At 38.2% G+C, this 26,019-nt stretch overlaps 1 pseudogene; it reads left to right on the forward strand.

Annotated features, from left to right (window-relative positions):
* The first annotated feature begins 773 nt into the window (after positions 1-773).
* Positions 774-3,781, forward strand: LOC131066913 (sugar transport protein MST4-like; annotated as a pseudogene).
* Positions 3,782-26,019: the final 22,238 nt, after the last annotated feature.

Genomic DNA, 26,019 nt, shown 5'->3' on the forward strand with positions numbered 1-26,019 from the left:
GACCAAATTCAAGATTGAGAGATCACCATTTGTAAATGCATTGTTGGCCTTTGTGAATGAACTTAATGAAGCTAAGAGAGTGGAAAGTCACCAATAGGCTTATTAGGTAGATGCAATTGGAACGGTGCAATAGAACATGCACATCATATGGATGGAAGGGCCCCTAGGCTGGACAACGTGGATTGAGGAGAAAGATGATGTTAACAAGAGTCAATGCTATAGATTTTGTTAGTAGCTGCACAAAACATACAATATATGGATCTCGATATTTACAATTAGTCCCAATGTTTTGTATATGAATCATCAGGTTGTATATGGAACACATATGTATATGGTTCATTTTGTATATGGGTCGATGTATATAATCCTTTTGTATAAGGGTTGATGTATATGACTTTTTTGTACTTTAATACTCTAATAGTCTGATAAGTATCTTGCTGCCTCTTTGGCATAGATTGACAAAAACTGTAATGGCTTAAGATCATACTGTAATTATTTTCCCATTATACTCACTATATATATAAACACATTAATTTATAATTTCATATATATGAACAAATAAAAACAAAATTAATAATAGTATAAAAAGCTTTAAAAATAAATTAAAAAATAATAACAAATATCAAATGACAAATAATTAAATAAAACTTTAAAAATATTAAAATGAAAATATATATATTTTTTAAATAAACGTTCTATATATAGATTTCTTAAAGATATATAGGATTCACTTTTTGTGTTGTTATTCTCCAAGAGGATACAAGAGCTTTTCATTTCATTGGAGTGGAAAACAATTCGGAAGAATTTGCTTTTCAGTCGTTTCAAGAATTTTGAGGTCCTTGGTGGACTTGTGAAGATTTTGTAGTGAATTTGCAGTCTCTGAAGTTTTAGTGTGTGGAGGTTGTGCTTGTCAATTGGAAAGATCCAGAAAAGGAGGATGCCTGTAGCAGGGTTTGTGGCTCCTAGAGGAGTGGAGCTCGAGGTGCGGATAACGCCTTATGTGATCATAACATGTATCATGGCAGCAAGTGGAGGCCTCATGTTTGGCTACGATGTTGGAATTTTAGGTAAGCTTCGGTCCTTTGAGAAATCTTTAAAGTTATCTGTGAAAAATTTAGTATTTTTTGTATGATTTTCTATACAATGGAAGAAAATCTGTTAATATTTTGTTTTTTTGAGTTTGAACCCTGACTTCTGGTGATCTGACGGAAATATTGGCTATGGCTTTGAGTGAGGAGACTGACTATTGTTGTTTGATTTGTAGGCGGAGTGACGTCTATGAACGATTTCCTGGAGAATTTTTTCCCTGTTGTGTATCGGAAAAAGAATGAGATCCAATACAATAATGCTTACTGTAAATATGACAATCAGGGGCTTCAGCTATTTACTTCGTCTCTGTATCTGGCCAGTCTGATAGCGACATTCTGTGCATCGTATACGACCAGAGTATGGGGTCGGAAGCCGACAATGCTTATTGCAGGTATATTTTCCCTGATTGGAGTAGTGCTGAACGTGGCAGCTCAAGATCTCGCCATGCTTATCATTGGCAGAATTATGCTGGGATGCGGAGTTGGATTTGCTAACCAGGTAGATACTTTTGTTCACGATGGAAAATTTTTAAATTTGGCTTTCAAAGTACATGTCAATTTTACAGAATTAGAAAGAAATTTGCCTATGTTCGGTGCCGATGGGCTTTTCTTTTTCTGATTTAGCTGTGAAGTTTGTTTTGCGTCTTTTTAGTGTTCTTGAGATTCCTAATTTTATTGTTGTGTTTCTTTTAACTTCTCTATAGATTTAAGTTTGTTCGTTACAAATTTGACTCATGTTGGAGAAAACTTTCAGTTACGTTTACTTTCTATTTCTGAAACCCTTTGTATTTTTCAGGATATCTTTATATTCTGGTTGTTTTTGTTCTGTTCTGCGGCGGGCAAGTCTTTCTAAATCTAAATTAGCAAATTAATTTACTTTTTTCGTCTAGTTTTCGACTATATATCTTCATATTCCTTTTCGAATGAAATCTTTTTTACATTTTTTCTTCAAATATTGCCCTTTTTGAATGTTACAGAATTTATTTCGGAGCCCTTTTTGAATATTATAGAATTAATTTCAGAGCCTAATTTACTCTGTTATTTGCCTGAAAATTAAAATAAATTGATGGGTGGATAATTGCAGAGCCTGATTTACCCCATCATTTTTTTATTGTTTGCCTGAAAATATGCACTAAATTGAGATAAATTGACGGGCGTATAAATTTCATGATGCAGGCGGTTCCTCTTTTCCTCTCAGAAATAGCACCGACCTTAATATTCTCTTCCAGTTGAATGTTACCATAGGTATTCTTTTTCCTAACTTGGTAAACTACAGAACAGAGAAAATCACGCTTTGGGGATGGAGGCTTTCACTGGGTCTAGCTGGAATTCCTGCTCTTCTTCTTACTGTAGGTTCCATATTTATAGTAGAAACTCCCAACAGCTTGATTGAAAGGGGACTACTGGAAGAGGGTAAAGTTGTACTCAGAATAATTCTTGGAACCAACAATGTGGACCCAAAATTCGACGAAATAGTAGAGGCCAACAGAATAGCCGCATCAGTTAAACATCCATTCTGAAATCTTCTAAAGTGCAGAAATAGGCCTCAACTAATCATAACAATGTGCCTGCAATTCCTTCAACAGTTCACCGATATCAATGCCATCATGTTTTATGCTCTTGTACTGTTTCAGACTTTGGGGCTCAAAAATGATGCCTCCCTCTACTCTTCAGTTATTACTGGTGTTGTAAATGTTTTGTCCACTACAGTTTCAATCTATTCAGTTGATAAAGTTGGGCGAAGAGTGATTCTGCTCGAAGTCAGAGTGCAAATGTTTGTTTCACATGTAAATCTTTGTAGCCATCAGTTTTTCTACTCTAAATGTAATCAGATGTAGCCATTCTTTTCAATATTTTTGTCACAAATTATAACGATTTTGTTTTGGAATTGCAGGTGATCATTGCAATTTTTTTGGCAAAAGGTATGAAGGAGGAAGAAGAGATTAACATGATCATAGCAATTATGATAGTGCTTATGGTATGCACATTTGTCTCAGCCTTTGCATGGTCATGGGGCCTCTTGGATGGCTCATTCCCAGTGAAACATTTCCACTAGAAACCAGATTTGCTGGACAAAGTGTCACCGTGTGTGTCAACCTTCTCTTCACATTCGTCATTGCACAGGCATTCCTGTCAATGCTTTTCCATTTCAAATGCGGGATTTTCTTGTTTTTTTTGGTAGTTGGGTTTTAATCATGTCCACATTCGTCCTGTTTCTCCTTCCGAAGACAAAGAATGTGCCAATTGAAGAAATGATAGAGAAATTATGGAGACTACATTGGTTGTGGAAGAAGTATGTCACAGACTCTGATCTGATTGATGATGAGGACGGTGATGCCTATGCCAATCAAGAAAATGGAAAAGCCAATGGCAAAGCCTATCACAATTCCCAATTATAATTTGATTTTACTGGACAATTAATTTTCAAGCTCAACCTTCTTGCTGAATCGCTCTATTTTTCAACTCTACTTTAAATGGCTGCCTTTGCACGTCTGACAAGGTGTAGAGCTTGAAATTAAGCAAGCTCATTCATAAGTCAATTATGTTCCCCTTTCCCTTCAAAGATACTGAACCTGTAAGAAGGGAACCAAGTTTAGTAGCAGGATCTTCAATATATATTTAAAGTAAGGGTTCAGAAACAGGATAATATTAAATATGTTAAAAAAAAATAGTATTTTATTTCTATACATATATAAAAGTGGACTTTGAAAGATTTTGTCATAGAATTTTGATTCCATATATAAGTACATAAATGCAGTTTAATGGTTTAAAAGAAGGTATTTTAACTATTTACATAGAAAAATATTAACATCTTTGAGTTTGTGAATTGTAGAATTGAGAAATGTGGTAGAAACATTGTAGCTTCAAAATATAAATTTTGAATGTGGGGCTGTACAATTATGTATTAAAAGTAAAAGAAAACTTTGATGTTGGGTGTTTAAATAAGTACATTTCAACTCATTACACTACTAAACGTTTATGGGATATGTAGTTTAGCGATATTGAAAATTATTTAGAACAAAGTCGTGGGTTTGTTCCATAGCATTAGTTAAAAACATAAATCTTATTATATATATATATATATTAAGTTTCCACAATCTATATGATAGGAATCGGTTGTTTTTGAATTAGGTTTATGTGATCTGAATGTTTATGTCAATTTTTTTCACACAATCTAATTTAAAAACAGCTGATTTCATAAATCTTATTTCTTTATATAAGAAATATTAATGTACTTTTCAATACAAGTTTTGTTTTACACATAAATACAAGTGAAAATGGCTGCATCTCGTAGGCTACAATAAGAGACCGTAGGTAATTTTAATGTCAATACGAGTAGGACTTGACAAAGATAGTTTAGAATAATATCATAAGCCAAATTTAATGCTAGACTATGTTACTTGTAGATTTTTCCTTACATAAGTAAAATCTAGTGCTCCAAAATGTAAGGAAAAATGACAACTTTTGTTGTTAAAATCTTTTGATTCAAGTGTATCCACATGTGCAACTACAATCCCATTCATTCATTTTGTCTCTATGCTTACCCACATATATGTACACACATAATGATCACAACACAACTCTATGTAATATTGTTCTACACACCACTTAACACCTTATCATCGTGCATTTGCACATCATTACTTTTACAAGGGCCATAGACACACATGCCTACTCTTTTATTTTTCCAACTAGAACTATAGAAGCTTGACACTTAACAACATATAATCTTGATACATTATGTTTTTTTTCATATGAAACTACAACATATACATATGAAAATGATAGCCCTTATATAAAAAGTTGTAAAAGTTAGAGAATTTCCCACCAATCACTTGTCTACATAATTTAGTATAGACTTTTATTGTAATATAATTACATCACAATAGTCTTGTTATTGAATGTGCATTTGTATGCTAGTCTAGATATTTTTTATTTAATATTCTACAGATTCTATAGGTTATTACTTTAGCTTTAGGATTTGTCCTTTGATCCTCATAGGGTTCATGATGAATAATGATGATCAGTAAATGCTCAACAGATACTGAGAGGGGGGGGTGAATCAGTATAGACAAAAAAATTCTGCAAACCACTTTGACTGCAAAGACTTCACTAACTAGTAAACAGTATCACCGATCTAAATCTGGACACTACCGGTAAAACACAGTGGGACTGTGAAAGACATAAACTGGTAAGACTTAGATCTTCACAAAACCCAATAACTCGTTTCCATTTCACCCATATGCATAAGAAAGTAATACATAAGAAATATAGAACCACTGGATCAACATGCTTTTACAACTTAACAGAAAATACTAATCATCACATGAAAAAGCATCACACATGACACTTATTTTTCACGTGGAAACCCAACTTGGAAAAACCACGGTGGGGATGAATACTCACAATTTGTTCTTTGCACTCTTCTGAAGTCTGCTCTATTAGGAGCCTTGTCTGGTTAAGGACTTTACAACAAGTTCTGCTAGGAACCGATCCTACTAGGGATCATCCGATTAAGGGATGGCTAAATACCCGGTTAAAGGTTACCTCGCAAGAGGATTTGAAGAACTCAATGAATTTGAGTCACCCTATTAAAGGATTTACAAAAAGCCTATTAAAGCTACCCAGTGAAGGGATTTTCCAACTGTTGAAATGGTTAGAAGTCAATAGGTAATACTCTGATCTGATAACATCACTCAATGCTAATGCAAATCTACTTTAGTTCCTTTTCTTCTGGAATCACACTCTGCAGGTATCAACACACTTCTCCGGTCTGGCAAGAATCAAGTATCTCTATACTTGGATACACACATAACATTTTCCAACAACTTTACAATGCAAATCATCATCGACCTTATAGACAATAGATAGGTCGGTGGCATAAATCCTAAACCCTAAATATTTAGGTTATCAATACAGTTAGTCCAAATCTAACCGTTCAAACACATTGCATTGTGTAAAGCGATCTTGAACAACTCTCAAGACATTATCCATCATTTGTTCCTTGCCACTTCTGGAAGTTGATAACCCATCACGCGTTCTCCACCATTTACTGAGACTTCACACATTCCTGAGGTAGATAGGATCAGTCTTCTTTATGCAAGATCCTCAAGTAAATCCTTCACGTGCACAAGGCTGACGTGGCAACACAATCTAATCTTGATTTCAATGCTAACTCATCACAAAATATCATCAATCGAATCACACATACTTGGAATGCATCAACTGGAAACCCTGAAGCTAAGACTACCAACCGGTAGTCATACCAAATGAAAACCCCAATACAAAACTTTCCATATACTAGTTCACATTCCAATAAACTGGTTCGCTCTTCAACATACTGCTTCACTTTTTCACATATACCGGTTCACATCATCATATCGGTTGTTTTTCCATTTTGCTTACTTCAATATACCGGTTCATACATCAGCATATTGACATCAATGACAACATACAATATCATCATGTCATCACACTCTGCACATATGCCAACAATCTCCCCCTTTGGCGTTGATGGCAATATACAAAGATATCTCTTTGCTTCACAACTTGTCCCCAATATTGCAGATATCTTCTTTGCTTCATATCTTCTCCCCCTTTGACAATAAAACCAAAGTGGAGGCACAGACATCCATGTTCCATTATGCTGCTCCCCCTAAGGAGTAGCATCCTTCAACACACCAATCCTGAAAAGATTTGACAATACAATACCTGACTGATGTGGAGCACATACCTTTAGTTCACCTCTTGAAGGGGCAACACCCCTAATTCACCTCTTAAATAGGCAAATGTAGCCTTCAATAGAGGCTTGGTGAATATGTCTGCTAACTGCTCCTTACTGGAAACATGTTCCAGTACAACCTCTTTGTTCTGAACTTTCTCCCTCAAGAAATGATACTTGAGCTCAAAGTGCTTGGTTCTAGCATGCAAAACCGGATTCTTGGAAATATTAATTGCACTTGTGTTATCACAAAATATACTCACCGGATCAGATACAAGGACTTTGAAGCCACTTAGTACATGCTTCATCCAAATTGTCTGAGTATAGTTCATAAATGCATCTACATATTCTGCTTCTGTTGTAGACTGAGAGATACAACTCTGCTTCTTACTCATCCATGAGACTAGTCTACCACCAAGAAAGAATGCACCACCGGTTGTGCTCTTCCAGTCATCCACATTACCAGCCCAATCGGCATCTGTAAATACTTTCAGATTGAAATCATTATAGTAAGGATACCACAATCCATAATCTATAGTTCCTTTTAGATATCTAAGAATCCGCTTGATTGCTACCAAGTGGGATTCTCTTGGACTTTTCTGGAAACATGCAACAATGCCCACTACATGTGCAATGTCTGGTCTGCTGTGTACTACATAGTACAACTTACCAATCATTGATCAGTATTCCTTCTCATTCACCAATGTTGAGTCATCTTCTTTTGACAATTTACAACTGGTCACTATCAGTGTACCAACTGGTTTGTTGTCTTCCATGCCAAAGGTCTTCAACACCTCTTTGACATACTTGGATTGAGAGATAAAGATACCGTCTTTCATTTGTTGTATCTTTAGTCTAATGAAGAACTTGATCTCTCTGATTAGTGACATCTCAAATTCCTTCTTCATCTCATCTACAAAATCATGACACATCTTGTCATCTCCACTAAAAATTATGTCATCAACAAACACTTCACAGATCAGAATCTGATCTCCTTCTAACTTCAGATAGATATTGCTATCTTCACTTGTTCTTTCAAATCCAATCTTCACAAGATGGGAGTGTAAACGTTCATACCATGCTCTAGGTTCCTACTTCAATCCATACAAGGCTTTATGTAGCCTACATACCATATCACTGTCTTCTGATAGGGCAAACCCATCTGGTTGCTCTATATACACTTCCTCTTCAAGTATTCCATTCAGGAATGCAAATTTTATATCCATCTAATACACTTTGAATCCCTTGAAGGCTGCATATGCATGAAGCATTCAAACTCCTTCCAATCTAGCTACTGGAGAAAAGGTTTCTCCATAGTCTTCTCCTTCTTCTTGAGTATATCCCTTACATACCAGTCTGGCTTTGTTTCTTACCACTGTGCCATCTTCATTCAGCTTGTTTCTAAAAACCCATTTGGTGCCAATAACATTTTTGTGCTCAGGTTCGGTACCAAAGACCATGTACCATTCTTTTCTATCCAGTCAAGTTCCTCTTCCATAGCCTTGATCCAGTCTTCATCTTTATGTGCCTCTCTAAATGTTTTAGGCTCAAAATCAGAGATCATGCAAGAATTTTCTTTGACCTTTCTTCTTGTAAGAATTCCTGCATCCTTATCCCCTATGATCTACTTTGGATCATGATGCAACTTTACATACCTAGGAATGATCTTGGCTGATTCCTTTTGCTTTTCCTCTTCATCCTCATCTTCATCTACATCTACATCTACCGTTGTAGGAGTACTGTTGCTTGTACTTGGTTGTTTTGTAACCGGTTCCCAGAAGGTTACAACCGATTCATCTACCGCTTGCTCACTGTCAGTTTCCTCAGGTTTCTCAGAGGTTTCATCAACTCTTACATTGATAGTTTCAACAATTCTCTGAGTCCTATTGTTAAAACACTTGAGAGCTTTGCTCTTGGTGGAATGCCCTAGGAATATTCCCTTGTCACATTTTGCATCAAATTTGCTCTGGTGTTCACTCCTCTTGATATAACATTTGCTACCAAACATTCTAAAGTAGCTTACCACTGGACTTTTACCAGTCCAATACTCATAAGGTGTTTTATCCTTACCTTTCTTGATGAGTACCCGATTCATAGTATAGACTACAGTGCTCACTGCTTCTCTCCAAAAGGTGTGAGCAACTTTTCCTTGAATCAACATCGTTCTGGCTGCTTCAACTATAGTATGGTTGTTTCTTTCTACAAGGCCATTCTATTGTGGAGTTTGAGGGGCAGACAGTTGCCACTTGATGCCATTTTCTTCACAGTACTTATTGAATTCTCCAGAAGTGAACTCACCTCCTTGATCGGTTCTAAGGCATTTGATCCTCTTACCACTTTCCTTTTCAACTAGTGCTCTGAAGGCTTTAAACTTTCCAAAAGCTTTAGACTTATCTTTCAAGAATGTGACCCACATCATTCTTGAGCAATCATCAATAAGAATCATAAAGTACCTATCTCCCTGAACACTCCTAGTTTTCATAGGACCACCCAAATAAGTATGCACAAGATCAAGTAAATTATCTGTTGTGAAAGATTTACCTTTGAAGGTTGAGAAAGACATTTTCCCCAGTTGACATTCTCTGCACAAAGGATTCTTTGGTTTGTTCAGCATAGGCAATCCTCTAACTGCCTTGATCTTACTGGCCTTCACAATGTTATCAAAATTTACATGGCAGAGTCTCCTATGCCATATCCAACTGTCATCATACTTAGCCATTAGACGTTGACTGATATTTGCATTTAACTAAAATAAGTTACCTTTGGTCTGCATACCGGTGGCCATCAGTTCACCACTCTTTCCTTTTATTTTGCATACTCCATCTTTGAATTCCAGAGTGAGTCCATTATCATTCAGCTAAGCAACACTCAAGAGGTTATGCCTGAGACCTTCTACCCAATACACATTATCATCACTGCTTTTTCCATTTAAAGAAATGGACCCTTTTCCTTTTACCATACAAGGTGCATCATTACCAAATCAGACTACATCTTCATCATACTCTTCCAGAGACAGAAAATTTCTCAGGTCACCAGTCATGTGGTGAGAACAACCACTATCAATAATCTACTCATTGGAATTATCAAAGTGGGAGACAAGAGCCTTCTTGTCTAACACATCTTTCTTAACAACTACAAATACTATGTCTTCGCTTTCTTCATCTTCTGATTCATCATCAATGACACCTTCATCAGCTGCAACAAGAAAGTTTCTCCTATTTCCTCCTTTGAACTTTTTCAACGTCTTAGGTTTGTCCTTATTATCACTATTAGGACAATTTACAATAATGTGTCCTATCCTATTGCAAGAAAAGCATTCCAAAGGGAGCTTACCTCTGTATTTTCCAGTTCCCTTAGGAAGTATCTTGGCCAAAAGAGCTTCAAATTCCATCAGGATCTCCTCATCATCCATATCTCTTCTTTATCTATGTTCACAGCTGGTACTAGTTTCTTTACCCTTTCTGGATAGTGTAGCAGATGCTTTAAAGGCTAAATCAGTTTTCTGAACACTACCATCATAACTATTTAGCTCATATGTGGTCAACTTAGCAATGATAGAATCAAGGGACACCTTTGTCTTGTCAATAGATCTCAACTCTTGAATAGTAGCAACCCTTATTGCATAGACCAGTAATAAACTTCTCAAAACTTTTCTAACAATGGTGGAATCATCCATTGTACCTCCTACACTCTTAATGTCTCCAACAACCATTTTAATCCTAATCCCATATTGTTGAATGGTCTCTCCTTCAACCATCCGCATGTCTTCAAACTTTCCTCTAAGGCTTTCTTCCTTAGCTTTCTTTACATGTTCATCACCACCATAGATAGACTCCAGAGTATCCCATACATCTTTAGGATTGTCTTTGTCCTAAACATCTATAAACTCAACATTAGATAGACTGCTAATAAGAGCTTCCATAACTTGCCCATTCTCCTAAATTTCTCTTCTTTGATCATCGGTGAGAGTACCGGTAGGGACAACATAAGTATTCTCAAAATAGCTCCAGTGTTGAGAACCCATGCTTTTAATGTATATCTTCATTCTATCCTTCCATATCTTAAAGTTATCTCTATTGAACTTAGGACCTTCCCTCTTCATCATTAGAATAGGATCTTTTCCTCAGTCGGTTAAGCTTACAACATAGAGGACCTAAAGGATTCTCTAATACCAATTGATGAATAATGATGATCAATAAATTCTCAACAGATATCGAGAAGGGGGGAGGGTGAATCAGTATAGACAAAAACTTTCTGCAAACCACTTTGACTGGAAAGACTGCACTAACTAGTAAATAGTATCACCGATCTAAATCAAGACACTATCAGTAAAACACAATGGGAACGTGAAAGACATAAACTGTTAACACTTAGATCTTCACAAAACCCAATAACTCATTTCCATTTCACCCATATGCATAAGTAAGTAATACATCAAAAATATAAAGAGCATTAGATCAACATCCTTTTACCACTTAACAAAAAACACTAATCATCACATGACAAAGCATCACACATGACACACTTATTTTTCATGTCGAAACCCAACTGGGAGAAACCACGGTTGGGATGAATACCCACAAGTTGTTCTTTGAACTCTTCTGAAGTCCGCTTTGTTAGGAGCCTTGTCCGGTTAAGGACTTTACAATAGGTTCTGCTAGGAACTGATCCTGTTAGGGATCACCCGGTTAAGGGATGGCTAAATACCCGGTTAAAGGTTAGAACCCTGTTAAAGGTTACGTCGCAAGAGGATTTGAAGAACTCAATGAATTTGAGTCACCCTATTAAAGGATTTACAAAAAACCTGTTAAAGCTACCCGGTGAAGGGATTTTCCAATTGCTAAAATGGTTAGAAGTCAACTGGTAATACTCTGATCTGATAACAGCACTCAATGCTAATGTAGATCCACTTTAGTTCCTTTACTTCTGCAATCACACTCTGTAGGTATCAACACACTTCTCTGGTCTGGCAAGAATCAAGTCTCTCTTTACTTGGATACACACATAACATTTGCCAACAACTTTACAATGCAAATCATCATCAACCTTATAGACAATAGATAGGTCGGTGGCATAAACCCTAAACCCTAAATATTTAGGTTATCAATACAGTCGGTCCAAATCTAACCGTTCAAACACATTGCGTAGTGTAAAGTGATCTTGAACAACTCTCAAGACATTCTCCATCATTCGTTCCTTGTCACTTCTGGAAGTTGATAACCCATCACGTGTTCTCCACTGTCTACTGAGACTTTGCACATTCCTGAGGTAGATAGGATCAATCTTATTCATGTAAGATCCTTAAGGAAATTCTTCACGCGCACAAGATTGACATGGCAACATGATCTGATCTTCATTTCAATGCTAACTCATCATAGAATGTCATTAGTCAAATCACACAGACTTGGAACGCATCAACGGGAAACCCTAAAGCCGAGACTACCAACCGGTAGTCATACCAAATGAAAACCCCGATACAAAACTTTCCATATACTGGTTCACATTCCAATATACTGGTTCACTCTTCAACATATCGCTTCACTTTTTCACATATACCGGTTCACATCATCATACCAGTTGTCTTTCCAGTTTTCTTACTTCAATATACCGGTTCATACATTAGCATATTGACATCAATGACAACATACAATATCATCATGTCATCACACTCTGCACATATACCAACAGTTCAAACTATTGGGTATTTGGTCTTGACATTTCTCATTTTCATGCCATTTATATGCACTCACAAAATCAATAGAAGGATTTTTTCCTCTAGTTCTACAATTGGAAAATCTCACAAACATCAAGAGAAGAGAATAGTGAAGATAAATGCATACCTATGGTTTTAAAATAAAAATAAAAACTTATTGTTGAAATGCAATACTAGGAGCTTTAAAAAGATGACTTCATGACTTAACGCTAGTTATAGTGCACCGCCACAATCCTTTTAGGGTATAAGTAAACCATGGAATTCTTGTATTCAAGGGTAAAATTCACACCCATTGGATAATTGGACTTGAAATGATACTTTGCATTCTTATAAGAGGAAATGCTAGACCATATCTACATCCTCAAATACATTAATAGAATTAAAACATCTTATAAATGCTATGATGGACGTATGCTAGATACTTTTGCTCAAATATTTTGTAATGCATTAAAAAATGAGGCAGAGGTAAAGGTGAAGCAGTAGTGGCCATCTCTACACATGCTAATAGACCCACAAAAATATTTCATTTTTGTAATCCATGTAAAGTGCATCAACTCAAAAGTAACACCAACACTTTTAACCATTATCACTAAACTTGAAGTCTCTTAATATGTCTATAATGGAGAAGGATAAAGGCTAGTGATTATAAAGTTCATAATGGCATAACTATTACCATTCCCACTCTCACAAGACTTTGATTTCCATTATCAACAAACTCCAGTTGTAGGCAATAATAAGATCCTATTGATGATGAATACACCAAATAAGAGGTTAAGCGCCTTAATAAATGTACCCAAGCTAACACCTTAGGGAATCAAAAATTATTTTCAACATGAAGTGATCTAGGTCAATAAAAATTACATGTGTATGCGAGAAAAGTGGGCTGATAAAACTTAATATGTGAAAATATTGCAAAATGACTTGTCCACACACACACACAAGACTTCTTGGTGCAAGCTATGGAGTAATGTAGTATTACTCAGCTTCCCAAGGTGGGTCCCATGGTTCTCTATCTCACAATGTCCTTCAAACCAATGTTTTGCTCTCAGATCACTGAGCAAAATGGTTCAGGGATGGCAAATGCAAGAATGAGGGATGCTCTGATAGATTTTTAGAATGAAATGTGTTATAAGCTATGTATGATTTTAAAATGCAACAAACTAAATGATAAGATGACAAGATTAGTATGAATACTATCCTAGCATACTATATTTAGTCTATGATTGAACTAAAATGATAAAGAAATTATTCTAAACATGCATATTTAGTCTAATTCCTGATTTAAGAGAGACTAAATGATGAGCATATATTAAATGAGAAAGCTTGAATGTATTTGAGCATAAGTGTGATGCTACAAATTTGAAGGATGATTGTTATGGAGGAATGAGAGCTCTATTTATAGCAAGAATAGGGCAATGGATGGTCAAGGTTGAATGGTTTAATCAAGGGTTGAGTTTGAAAGTTGGGGATCCATGTTTGTAATTGGCACCAGTGAAATAGTGACAAGTGTCAACATAGGGTTGGGTTGAGAGAAGGGGTTGGAGGCATTAAATGTCTGAGAAGACCTCATGGTTATCTAAAGGGTAAGGGTCAAGTTTGAGTTAGGATTACCCAATGGATTAAGAGTTAATCCAAGGATAAACCTTTGTGCAAATGATTAAGAGATAATCATGGTCAAAGCATTAAAGGCCTGATGAGACCCTTGGGTCGGATGAAAGTTGAGTCAAAACAAATGTTTTAACCATGTATGAGGGTTTGAGTTAACCATTAATGGTTATTGGAGACTTTGGGGATTAAGTGGTTGAAGGTTGAAAGCCTTCAATGGTTATCAAAGACTTTGAGGAATTTAGTGGTTGAAGACTTGAAGCCTTTAATGGTTATCAAAGACTTTGAGGTTTTGAGAAGTGACTTCCCTTTGCTTAGGGATGTGACAAAGTTTTAGAGGAGGGGTTAGGTTAATTAGAAGCGATTAGAAGAATCTAGAAGGGATTAGAAAGGGGTTTGGGATTTTGCAAGTGGATGGAGGGATAATAGGATTTAATTGAAATAAAGTATTTCATTCAATTTGGTTGCAATTTGGGAAAATTAAATAAATTAGATTTATTCAATTTAAGATAACTATTTAATTAAATTTGAATTTAATTAAAAGTGGATAGGGGGGATTTAATTGAATAAAATGATTTATTCATTAAATGGGTATAGTGAATTTTATTTAAATAAATTGAGTAATTTACTTAATAAAATAGAAGAATGTGGATAATTTAATTAAATTTAATCAAATAGAGAAATGAACATAAAATATTCATTTAGGAATATGGTCATTTTTATACGTCTACATTTTGCCCCTCTTTGAAGTGACGTGTGTGCACATGTTATTTCAAAGAAAATGATGTTTTATCATGATTTATGATTAAATGTAATTTTTGTGTCGCTCTTATGATTTGCCAGTCGTGCCCCAAATTTTATTTGATGTGTGATGCCCCAGATTCGATAGTTGATGGTGATGCCCCCTTGGGAGATGAATCAATATTTTGAAAAATTTCTGATTTAATTTGATGAGTTGCGTATGATGTGTATGATTTCGTGCATGTGAAATGTGTGCAAATTGATTCATCTCCCGATAAGTTACAAATGTTATGGTATAGGGGAGATCGTGACCATATTACAGGTCCATTTGGTTAACCCTAATTTCATTTTCCTCTTATAAAAGGGGAAAAGGGTTTGAATTAGATTCATTTGTGCTTTGTTGACTTTGAAGAAAGATAATTTGGTCTGTAGAGAAAATGTCGATTCCTTATCATAGACACCGTTTCGAGCGCGTTCGGAGGTACTAGAGACCTGCATCGCGTGGACCACCAGTAAGTCAACATTTTTGACCCTTTTTTGACTTTTCATTTTGTTGTTTTTAGTCATTTTTTATTTTCAAAGTTCGGTTTTAACGTTCTAGCGCGTCTAGGGCATAGAGTAGCGCATACAAAGTTTGAAGTAGCGCATCAAGTCGAATTTTAGGGGTCGCGTCTGAAATAGATAGGATAGCGCATAGCAAAAATATGTTAGCGCATATAGGTAGAATAGCGCATGGCAGCCGTCGGGTAGCGCGTTGGGTCAACAAGTTAGCGCGTAGGGTAGACCTAGTGCATAGGGGTCGTAGGGGTTCGCATAGGTAAGGGAGTTTAGCGCGTAGGGTTAACCTAGCACATAGGGCCAAATGGGTAGTGCCTAGGAGGTGTAGATTAGCGCGTAGATAGAGTCTAGCGCATAGGGTGGGTTAGGTAGCGCATGGGGGGAAAATTTTAGCACTTAGAGTCAGTCTAGTGCATAGGGTAAATAGATTAGCGTATAGGAAAAGCAGCCTAGCGCGTGGGGGTTTTTTAGCGCATTGGGTATCTGTTTTAGTGCATCGAGAAAATTTTTGCGAGATGAGCCGATTTGAAAATTTGTTTTGGTCTGTCTGTCATGTTTTTATGCGTTTGTCCAATATGAGTATTGATATAACTTGTTTTGATTTGCGATATTGCAAGTTATGTGTAGATATCAATGTGTTGTGTTGATCAAAATATGATTTGTTTTGCGTGTTCTGTTTCAAGTTCAATGTGTGAAGCCTGAGTTGTGTTACAAGCTGATATGGGTTGGAAACTTGAGTTGTGTTACAAGCTGATATGGGTGGGAAACTTGAGTTGTTTTACAAGTTTATGTGATTTTGGAGACTTGAGTTGTGTTACAAGTTTTGATATGGTTTTTGAGAACTTGAGTTGTTTTACATGTTGATATGAAATGATAGGATTTTGAACTTTGATGTAGATGAGCAAATTGTTTCATGTTGTTGATGTAAGTTTGATTTTGATATCTTTGTTTTGATGTGGAAACTGATATTGGATTTGTTTTGCTTGTTGACAGGAGCGATTGGGCGTGGTTCAGTCGCGGGAGAGATTTCCCAGACCATGGACATTGATACCGTGGTTGTCGCAGGCTGACCTGGACATTATTGAGAGATGTGGATTGACTTCTCTCCTGGATATGCCTCGGTTCACTGTGAACTGGGGGCTATTGACAGCACTTGCGGAGAGGTGGCACAGTGATACGAACACCTTCCATTTCACCACGGGAGAGATGACAGTCACCCCAGAGGACTGTTACCGGATTCTGCGCATCCCTGTAGTAGGGGCACTACTACCCTACGAGTAGTCAAAGGAGGGTGGTATAGAGGCACTACGCCATATTTTTCATGATGATACCGTCTGCGGCTATGAGATCCCATGGCAGGAGTTTTTGGACTTAGATTATGCACCGCTGCCATCCGTACTAGCAGAGTTTATTGGTAGATTCCTTTGTCCTGATCGTAGGTCAAAGGGATTCTCGGTGGGATGGGGGCTAGTTTTGGAGGAGATGGTCACTCAGGGCCGGAGGTTTGCATGGGGAACAGCTATGCTGGCCCATTTATACAGGGGTCTGCATGAGGTAGTATACCTCAGTTACAACAGTTTGTTAGCTGGCGTGACATTATTACAGGTATGGTGTTGGGAGCACATTCCAGCAGTGAGGCCACTAGCAGACAGGGACAGGCCCATAGGATGTGCATATGCCTACAGATACAGGGGTCTAGTTGTCCAGCGTAAGCTGGGCAAACTAGAGCACTAGAGGAGGGTACTGGATGACATAGATACAGTCACCTGGCGACCATATACAGGATGTGAGGTGTGGACGGAGGATGGGCTAGAGATGCCCTTTGTATTTATGACTAGGTATCTGATTGGGAGGACCCCGTTCATGATTGAGCGGTTTGTGGTGACCCGATTTTTGAGGCAGTTTGGGCGCCAACAGGGTATTCCTCAGGGAACGTGCCTATATGCACAGTGGCAGCAGGATGTAGCGGATTGGGGGTCGACCATTGATAGTGCAGTGGCGGTGGAGGAGTTTGTGGGGTTGGCAGGGCAGATATGGGATTATGCCTTGGAGATTCAGGATGCGGGTATGATAGATGAGTTTGCCTAATTGTTTGCTGCGCGGGCGGTGGCCAGGATATCTAATCCTGAGGAGATGAGGCCATCGTTTGATTCAGATGAGGAGGAGGGAGACGAGGGAGATGATGGAGATGATGGGGATGATGGAGGAGATGGACGAGGGAGAGGAGCTAGAGGGAGGTGGGGAGGTAGAGTGAGGAGAGGAGATAGGGGTGTGGAGAGAGCAATGCGACAGGGGAGGATAGATAGAGGGAGAGGTGGATTGGCTATCGGAGCCGGTGGGGAGGGGAGAGTGGAGGAGGTGCTAGCTGCAGTGGGTGGTACAGAGGAGGCTATGCGACCAGTGCAGAGGAGGAGGACAGATGTGCTCCCACCTCCAGCACCGAGGATAGGCCGAGTGGGAGGGGTTCCTCTAGCACAAGTACCACTACGGATTCGGGTCCCTGGTCATATGGAGGATGCTCAGATCTGGACCTTACAGATTACTATTCAGCAGCTGCAGGCATAGATTTTGACCTATCAGCAGCAGATTTCTCAGTTGACCACTAAACGAGATACCGAGATAGAGCGGCGGGGACGAGCGGAGGAGGTGGTGGTGAGCATGCAGAGAGCAGCGACGGGTGGTCCGATGAGAGACACCCTGAGAGAGTTGGCGCTGAGAGCCCAGGAGGCGGAGTATTACAGGCGGCACTATGAGGCTGCAGTACCCAGGGACCGGCGAGTACAGAGCTTTGCGCAGTCGAGATCTACCCGATCTCAAGCTACGGGGTCACGGTCTGAGAGCCGAGGTGTTACGGGACCACCGAGATAGGACCCTCCTGGAGATCTAGGGGCGGGTGCATCTGGACCGAGACCATCTCCATCAGGGGATAGTCATACTTGAGAGACATTGTCTCTGTTGTATTTTTGAGCATTGTATTCTTTGTGCTGGACACAGTTTTGACACATTTTGTACATTTGGATCATTTTTGATATATATATATATATATATATATATATATATATATGGCACCATTTTTGATCATGTGATGTGTTTATATGGATGCATTTATTTGGGTTATTTTGTTTATGTGATGCAATGCTTTAAATAGATGATATAATGTATGATGCAGGATGTATGTTTTTTATTTTATATGCTGTGAGATGTATCTTGAAAATGGGATGTATGATTTGATAGGCAATTATGGTTTAAATGATATGCAACGAATTGTAAAATGATATGCGAACATGTTAAAATGATATGCAACTAATTGTAAAATGATATGCATCTAATGTTTGTGGAGCATCCCTCATTCTGTATTTGCCATCCGATACAACCATATGTTTGCTTTCTTTGTAGGTTTCATCATTGAGCATTGATTTGTTTAGGATATGTTGAAAATTTATACAAGCATAATGGTATAATCGAACCATAATGACCTGAGAAAAATTTACATGATATTTGATTTTGCAAGATAGCACAAGCATCAAGGTATAATTGAACCAGGACGACCTGAGTGCGCATTACGTAAACAGATAAGATTAGACCATTTTGTATGCGTGAAGTGGAATCAGGCCTTCAGTGATATTTGACGTATCACGTCTCGAGGAAAGCATTCACACAGTACAAGCGATCGCCTCCTAGATAGAAGAGTAAGAAAATATTGGAAGTTCCTCTTGACTCTAGCTGTGAAGCATTTAGTGAGACAAGGAAGAGAATCCAAAAATTTAAAAAGTTCAAAATGCAAAACTAGTCAAGACTTTATGCAAGAATGCAACATTTAGTACTTCAGAAAATCATCCATCCTTGGTATTTTTGTGAATTGTTTTGTTTTGGTTTTTTTGCGATGAAGCGTAGTTTTGGTTGTTGGATGTCATGCTTATGAGTTTTTGCAATAGTTGTGATGTCTTGAATGTTTGCAAGTTTTTGAACAAGTTAATGCCCCTAGCTGAGTGTGCCTCTTGATATGATCTTGTACAGTGATTTCCAAGCCATGGTCGGATGTGGTAAGAGGATATATATAGACAAATCAGGATAGTGACTATGCTAAGTATGTCCTGAATGGATAGGTGCTAAGTGTCGGTCGATGGTCGATAGTGTTTGTATGGATAAAATGGGATTGAGATAGATAGAGGAGCCGTTCTTTCACAAGAGTGCCTGTTTACCAAGTTTTCACCATTTGTTTTTATTTGTACTTTATGTTTTTGCTTTTTCTGGACCTTTTTTGAATTTTTTTTTTGATTTTTTGCGTATTTTTGATTTGTTGATTTTTTTGCTTATTTGATTTTTTTGATTTTTTGATTTTTTTTTGTGCACTAGGCCACTTAAGTGTAGTACCTCTTTAGATGGATGTGTTAGTTGGTTCGTCGAGCACATCTCCTTCAGAATTTGTTAGTTGATAGGCACCTGATCCATAGACTGATATGATAACATAGGGACCCAATCAGTTAGGTTCAAATTTCCCTTTCTTTTCTCGATCTTGCTGATTTCTTGGATTTTCTTTGAGGACTAGGTCACCAACCTTGAAGTTGTGAGGAATGACCTTGTGATTGTAGCTCCTGCACATGCGTTGCTGATATGCCTTGAGATGAGTATAAGCATGTTGGCGTCTTTCATCTAATAGTTCAAGTTCTTGCAGCCGATTAACTCGATACTCTTCATCTGGGATTAAGCCTTTTAAAGAGACTCTGAGAGATGGGATTTCTACCTCCAGGGGTAAAATGGCTTCTGATCCATATACCAATGAGTATGATGTTGCTCCTGTAGGTGTGCGGATGCTGGTTCTGTATGCCCAAAGTGCTAGATTGAGTTGTACGTACCAATCTTTGCCTGCATCATTTACTATTTTCTTGAGAATTTTCAGTATTGTCTTGTTAGATGCTTCTGCTTGACCATTGCCCTGTGGGTAGTATGGTGTAGAGAAACGATGTTGGATTTTGAATTTTTCACATAGTTCTTGGACATCTTGGTTTTTGAAAGGTCGTCCATTATCTGTGATGATTGAACTTGGAATACCATATCTACAGATTAGATAATTGAGGATAAAAGAGGCAATTTGTTTCCCTGTCACTGTGGTCATGGGAACTGCTTCTATCCATTTGGTAAAGTATTCTGTTGCTGTTATAATGAACTTGTGTCCATTTGAAGACGAAGGATGAATTTTGCTAGCTAAGTTTAGTCCCCATTGACAAAAGGGCCAGGATGTTGTAAATGGCTGTAGTTCCTATGCTGGTGCATGTATGAGATTACCATGGATTTGGCATTTAGGACATTTCTTAGCGAAGTGATAGGAGTCTTTCTCCATTATAGGCCAGTAGTATCCCATTCATAGAAGCTTTTTAGCAAGAGTAGTGCCACTGGAATGTGTGCCACAAATACCTTCATGAAGCTCGTGTAAAGCAGAATCAGAATCATTATGATCAAGGCAACGAAGAAGAGTACCATCAAGACCTCGACGATATAAAGTATCGGCGGTAAGGGTGTAACGGGCAGCTTGTCAGATAAAGTTATGTTTTTGGTTACGGGATTGGTCAATAGGTAAGATATTATGCTTGAGGTAGTCGTATATTGGTCCATATAACAGAGAATCTGAACCATTCAAGGCATAAATAACCTAGGATTCAGAGTGGTCATAGGCGGGGGAGAACAGTTGCTCTACCAGGAACTCGTAATGACTCTGTTGCTCTGGAATTTGTAGTAGTGAAGCGATAGTAGCCATTGCATCGGCTGCTTTGTTGTTCAACCTTGGTATTTTCTCAAAGGTGATGTGCACAAAATATTGTTTGAAGTCATCCACCATTCGTTTGTAGGGTAGTAGCTTGTCATCCTTTGTTTGATAGTCATTGTTGATTTGATGGACAACTAGTTGTGAGTCTTCATAGACCTTTAACTATGTGATTTTCCATTCTACGGCCATTTTGATGCCTATGACCAGTGCCTCATATTCAGCCACATTATTTGTGTATGGAAACATAAGCCTATATGATCTTGGTATAGTGTGTCCTTCAGGAGTGATGAACAGAATGCCAGCACTAGAACCGTGTTGTGTATAGGATGCATCAAAGTATAGGGTCCATTGTTTGGTCGAAAGAGCAAGAACGTCCCTGTCTGGAAATTCAATCTCCATGGTGTGTTTTCCTGGGAGTGGTGCTTCAGCCAACTAATCTGCAATTGCTTGTCCCTTGATGGCTCGTCTTTTTGTGTATTCAATGTCAAATTCACTGAGAATCATGACCCATTTAGCCAATCGACCTGTAAGAGCTGCCTTGTTGAGTAGATATTTGAGAGGATCAATTTTTCCTACTAGCTTAATGGTATGTGCTAGCATATAATGTTGGAACTTCTGAGATGCGAAGACCACTGTTAGGCAAGCCTTTTCAATGAATGTATAGTTGAGTTCATAGCCATTCAATGTCCTACTGATATAATATATGGCGCGTTCCTTTCCTTGTTGATCTTCTTGTGCCAATAGTGCCCCCAGTGATATATCTGTTGTTGAGATATATAAGATAAGAGGCTTTCTTGCGACTGGTGGGACCAGAACTGGTGGATTCATCAGGTACTGTTTGATTTGGTAAAAAGATTCTGCACACTTAGCCTCCCATTTGAATGGTACATTTTTGTGTAGTAAATGGTTAAATGGTAGACTTTTATCTGCTAGCTGAGCGATGAATCGCCTGATTGATTGAAGTCTGCCTTGTAGAGATCTGAGTTGACTGATATTCTTTGGTGGTGGCATGTCCATAATGGCTTGTACCTTTGCTGGATCTACTTCAATACCTTTAGCTGAGACAATGTAGCCTAGTAACTTGCCTGATGTAACCCCGAAGACACACTTCTTAGGGTTGAGCCTGACCTGGAATTTCTCTAATCAATCAAAAATCTTTGTTAGGATGCCGAGATGTTCGGCTCTGGTGAAGGATTTAGCTAGTAAATCATCCACATAGTCTTCCATAAATGTGTGCATCATGTCATGGAATATTGTGGTCATTGCTCTTTGATAAGTAGCCCCTGCATTCTTTAAGCCAAAAGGCATAACATTCCAACAGTATGTTCCCCAAGGATAGGTGAACGCAGTTTTATCCTTATCTTCAGGAGCTATTTTGATTTGATTATAGCCTGAGAAACCATCCATTAGTGAGAGCATTGCGTGGCCTGCTGTAAGATCTACAATTATGTCAATACTTGGCTGAGGAAAGTCATCCTTTGGACAAGCTTGTTGACGTCTCTGAAGTCAGTGCAGATTCTGATACTACCATCTGGTTTTGATACTGGAACAATGTTGGAAATCCATTCTGCATAGTCAATGGTTCGAATGAATCCGACGTCTAATAATTTCTTTAGTTCAGTTTTGACCATGAGTGCCACCTGTGGATTCATCTTGCGTAGCTTTTGATTGATTGGCTTAACTCCTGTAGAAATGGACAAGTGATGCATGATTAAGTGAGGATCTACTCCGAGCATATCAGCATATGACCAAGCAAAGTTGATTTGTTGTCCTTTAAAGAAGACGATGAATGTCGATCTTTCTTCTTCTGTCAGAGATTCTGCAAGGTGTATGTTTCTGGCTGCTTCTGTGGTACCAATGTTGATTGATTGAGTGGGCTCAATCAAAATAGGTGATTGCTCATGAAAGTGTTCAGGAAGAGTGTCAAGTCTCCCATCATTAGGTGCCTTAAAAAGGTTTTCACCCTTAGATGCGTCCTTTATTTTTACTTTTTTGTGATCTAGAGCTGCCATTGACTGGTTTTCAGCATCAAATCCTTTATTTAGTTCATTTTTGTGACTGAGAGACTTGGCACTCCCTGATTGATAGACATCGTTACATTGTTCACTGGTAGAGCCTGTTTCTGGATTTATGGTACATAGGTAATGGATAATGGATTCATCATCTAGGAAAATTGGTATATCATGGATTTTAGGTTCATCCCAGTCGATGAGGTCAGGAAAGACAAGTGGTAAGGAATCGTTAGGTGGATCAAGTTCGGCTACTGTGAGTGTTAGGATGGAGTTTTCATTGTGATGGACCTTGGTTGTAAAGAAGTCTAGGATTTCATCGGGGTCCTTGATGGTATTATCTTCCACATAGACTTGTTCATAATGTTTCTGTTCGCTTTCCTTGGCGTCATAGATATTTTGTGGTCCAAATTCAAGAGGTCTATCTTCTGCGTTATGTTCTTCTTGAGAAAGGGATTTAGAATCAGTATCATCGGGGATATCTGTAGTAGCATTGGAGCAGGTACCCCATTCATATTCATTGGAATCTGTCTCATAGGCATTGTCCCAGATTCTATCGGTGCTGCAAATAGGTATGTTGTATGGTGAAAACAAATCTTTGATGATGGATACCATTTTGATGGTTTTTGTTGATTCTATATCAGATCCGTCTTCTACTTGCTGGATTTGTTCATAAACTGTACTTCCTCGGGGAGGAATAATGGTATCTGGAGATGACATGATTTGTTTTTGAGACATTGGTGTTTGAATATGAGCTACCGCTGCAGATAGGGCCTTCTTATGACTTAGAAGCTTTCCCTGATGCAACTTCTGATCTTGACGTTCCCATGCCTTGCAGATTGTTTCTGTTGATTCGAAGAGTGCTTCCTGCCAGGATTCTTCTTTGTACTTCTTCTTCACCTTCCATTGAGCTTTGGTAGTTGTGTGTGGCGACTTTTTCAAGAGGAATGTGAGTTTAGAACCCAATCCCGCTTTGTTTCTACTAGGTTGTGAAGGAAGATCTATAGGTTCAGTGACTCCTTCTTTGCGTTTCCCAATAGGTCCTTTACTGCCATATCCCATTTGCTTCATGATTAAGTAGCCTTTTCCATACAGGTGTATTGGTAGAACAATGTCCAGAGTGGCTGCTCTATGATCTTCTTCCTCATCTTTGTATAACTAGCTAAGAACGTCTTTGTCTTCTGTTTCATGTGCTAGAGTACCCAATTGGATGAAGGTACCATCAAATTTAGTGATGTGCTGAGTAGCCAGATGTGTTGATGTAGTAGGCAAACCATGCGATCTAGGTGATGTTGGCAATTTGGCCAAACATAAAGGCTCCAAAGAGTATTCTCCCATGCCTTGGTCTTTGATTTGCTTTTTCTATTTGAAGTCTCCCCATAAGGAGTTTGATTTTGCTGTTTGTGGATCTGACGTTGAAGATCGCTGATTTTCTCTATTATGAGGAACCAAACTATCTTGGGCTGCCCCCATTGCGTTGCAATGTTGGAATGGATTATGATCAGCTGATATGGAGAGTTCTTGTCCATCATAAGGAAACTTGACACACTGGTGATATGTGGAAGGTACAGCTTGCATTTCATGTATCCAGGGTCGTCCTAACAAGATATTGTAGGTTAGATCAATATCTAAGACCTGACATATAGTATCCTTTTGTACTGGTCCTACTTGAATAGGTAATATCACTGTTCCTTTAGAGGATCTTTCCTCATCATCATATGCTTTTATGGTAATCTTTTTGCAAGGATCAATAGATTCTTCTGAGAAGCCTAATGCATGGATAAGCTTTAAAGTACATATATTAAGTCCGGCTCCTCCATCTATTAAAACTCTTTTTACTCGGTGTTTGCAAACAATGACTTCAATGTGGAGAGGAGTATTATGCGGATGACTCAAGGAAGTATTGTCATGCTCTAAGAAGGTGACGTTATGAGGTCCTGTCATATGGGCGACCATGGCTTGAAATCTATCTGTATCCAGATTTTGAGGTACATTTGTTTCCAATAGCGCTTGATCCAATATGTCTTTGTGCTTTGGTGATAGTTTCAATAATTCTAGGATAGATATCTGAGTTGGAGTCTTGCGTAGTTGGCTAACCAAGTCATATTGGATTTTTGGTGTGGTAGTTGTAGGTGCAGTATGTCCTTTCAAGACATATTTCTGAGTTCGGGTTGTTACATTGACAGATTCATGATCATGCCGATCTCGAATGGTGATGACATTGACTTGATGATCTTCAGCTGATATGTGGTTGATTGTGTTGTTGTAGATGTGATTAATACGAGCTCCGTGTGTATCATCTGAAGTTGATGCTCCATCTTTGTTGTAATTTGGGAGAGGATTTTTGAAGGCATCGTGATCACCATTTGTTTTAAGACCATCCACCGTTAAGTCACCTCGATCAATCATGTCCTGTACTATATGTTTCAATCTCATGCACTCGTTTGTTCTATGACCCTTGTTGCGATGGAAATCACAATAGTGTGAATCATTCCACCAAGGTGGTTTGATTGGGGGTTCATAGTTGCTGATGGGAGGCAAAGAAAGAATCTTGTTTGCCAAAAGTTCTCTGAATGCGGATTCTAATGATTGTCCCAGTGGTGTGAAGATACGCTTTTGGAAATTGTTCGTGTTGTTGTGTGAATTGTTGTTAGGTCTTGGATTCATGGTTTTGCTTTGAGTATCGTTGGTGTTGTTTGTGTTGAGTTGTCCTTGATCATTGGTTGGTGCATATGTGTTAGCACTGGGAGTAGCATTTTTAGGATTTTTCGTATTTTGAGGATTTCCAGATAATGCAAGCACTGGTTGCTTAGATTTGG

The sequence above is a fragment of the Cryptomeria japonica genome, chromosome 4 (assembly GCF_030272615.1).
Source record: "Cryptomeria japonica chromosome 4, Sugi_1.0, whole genome shotgun sequence".
NCBI classification, from domain to species: Eukaryota; Viridiplantae; Streptophyta; class Pinopsida; order Cupressales; family Cupressaceae; genus Cryptomeria; species Cryptomeria japonica.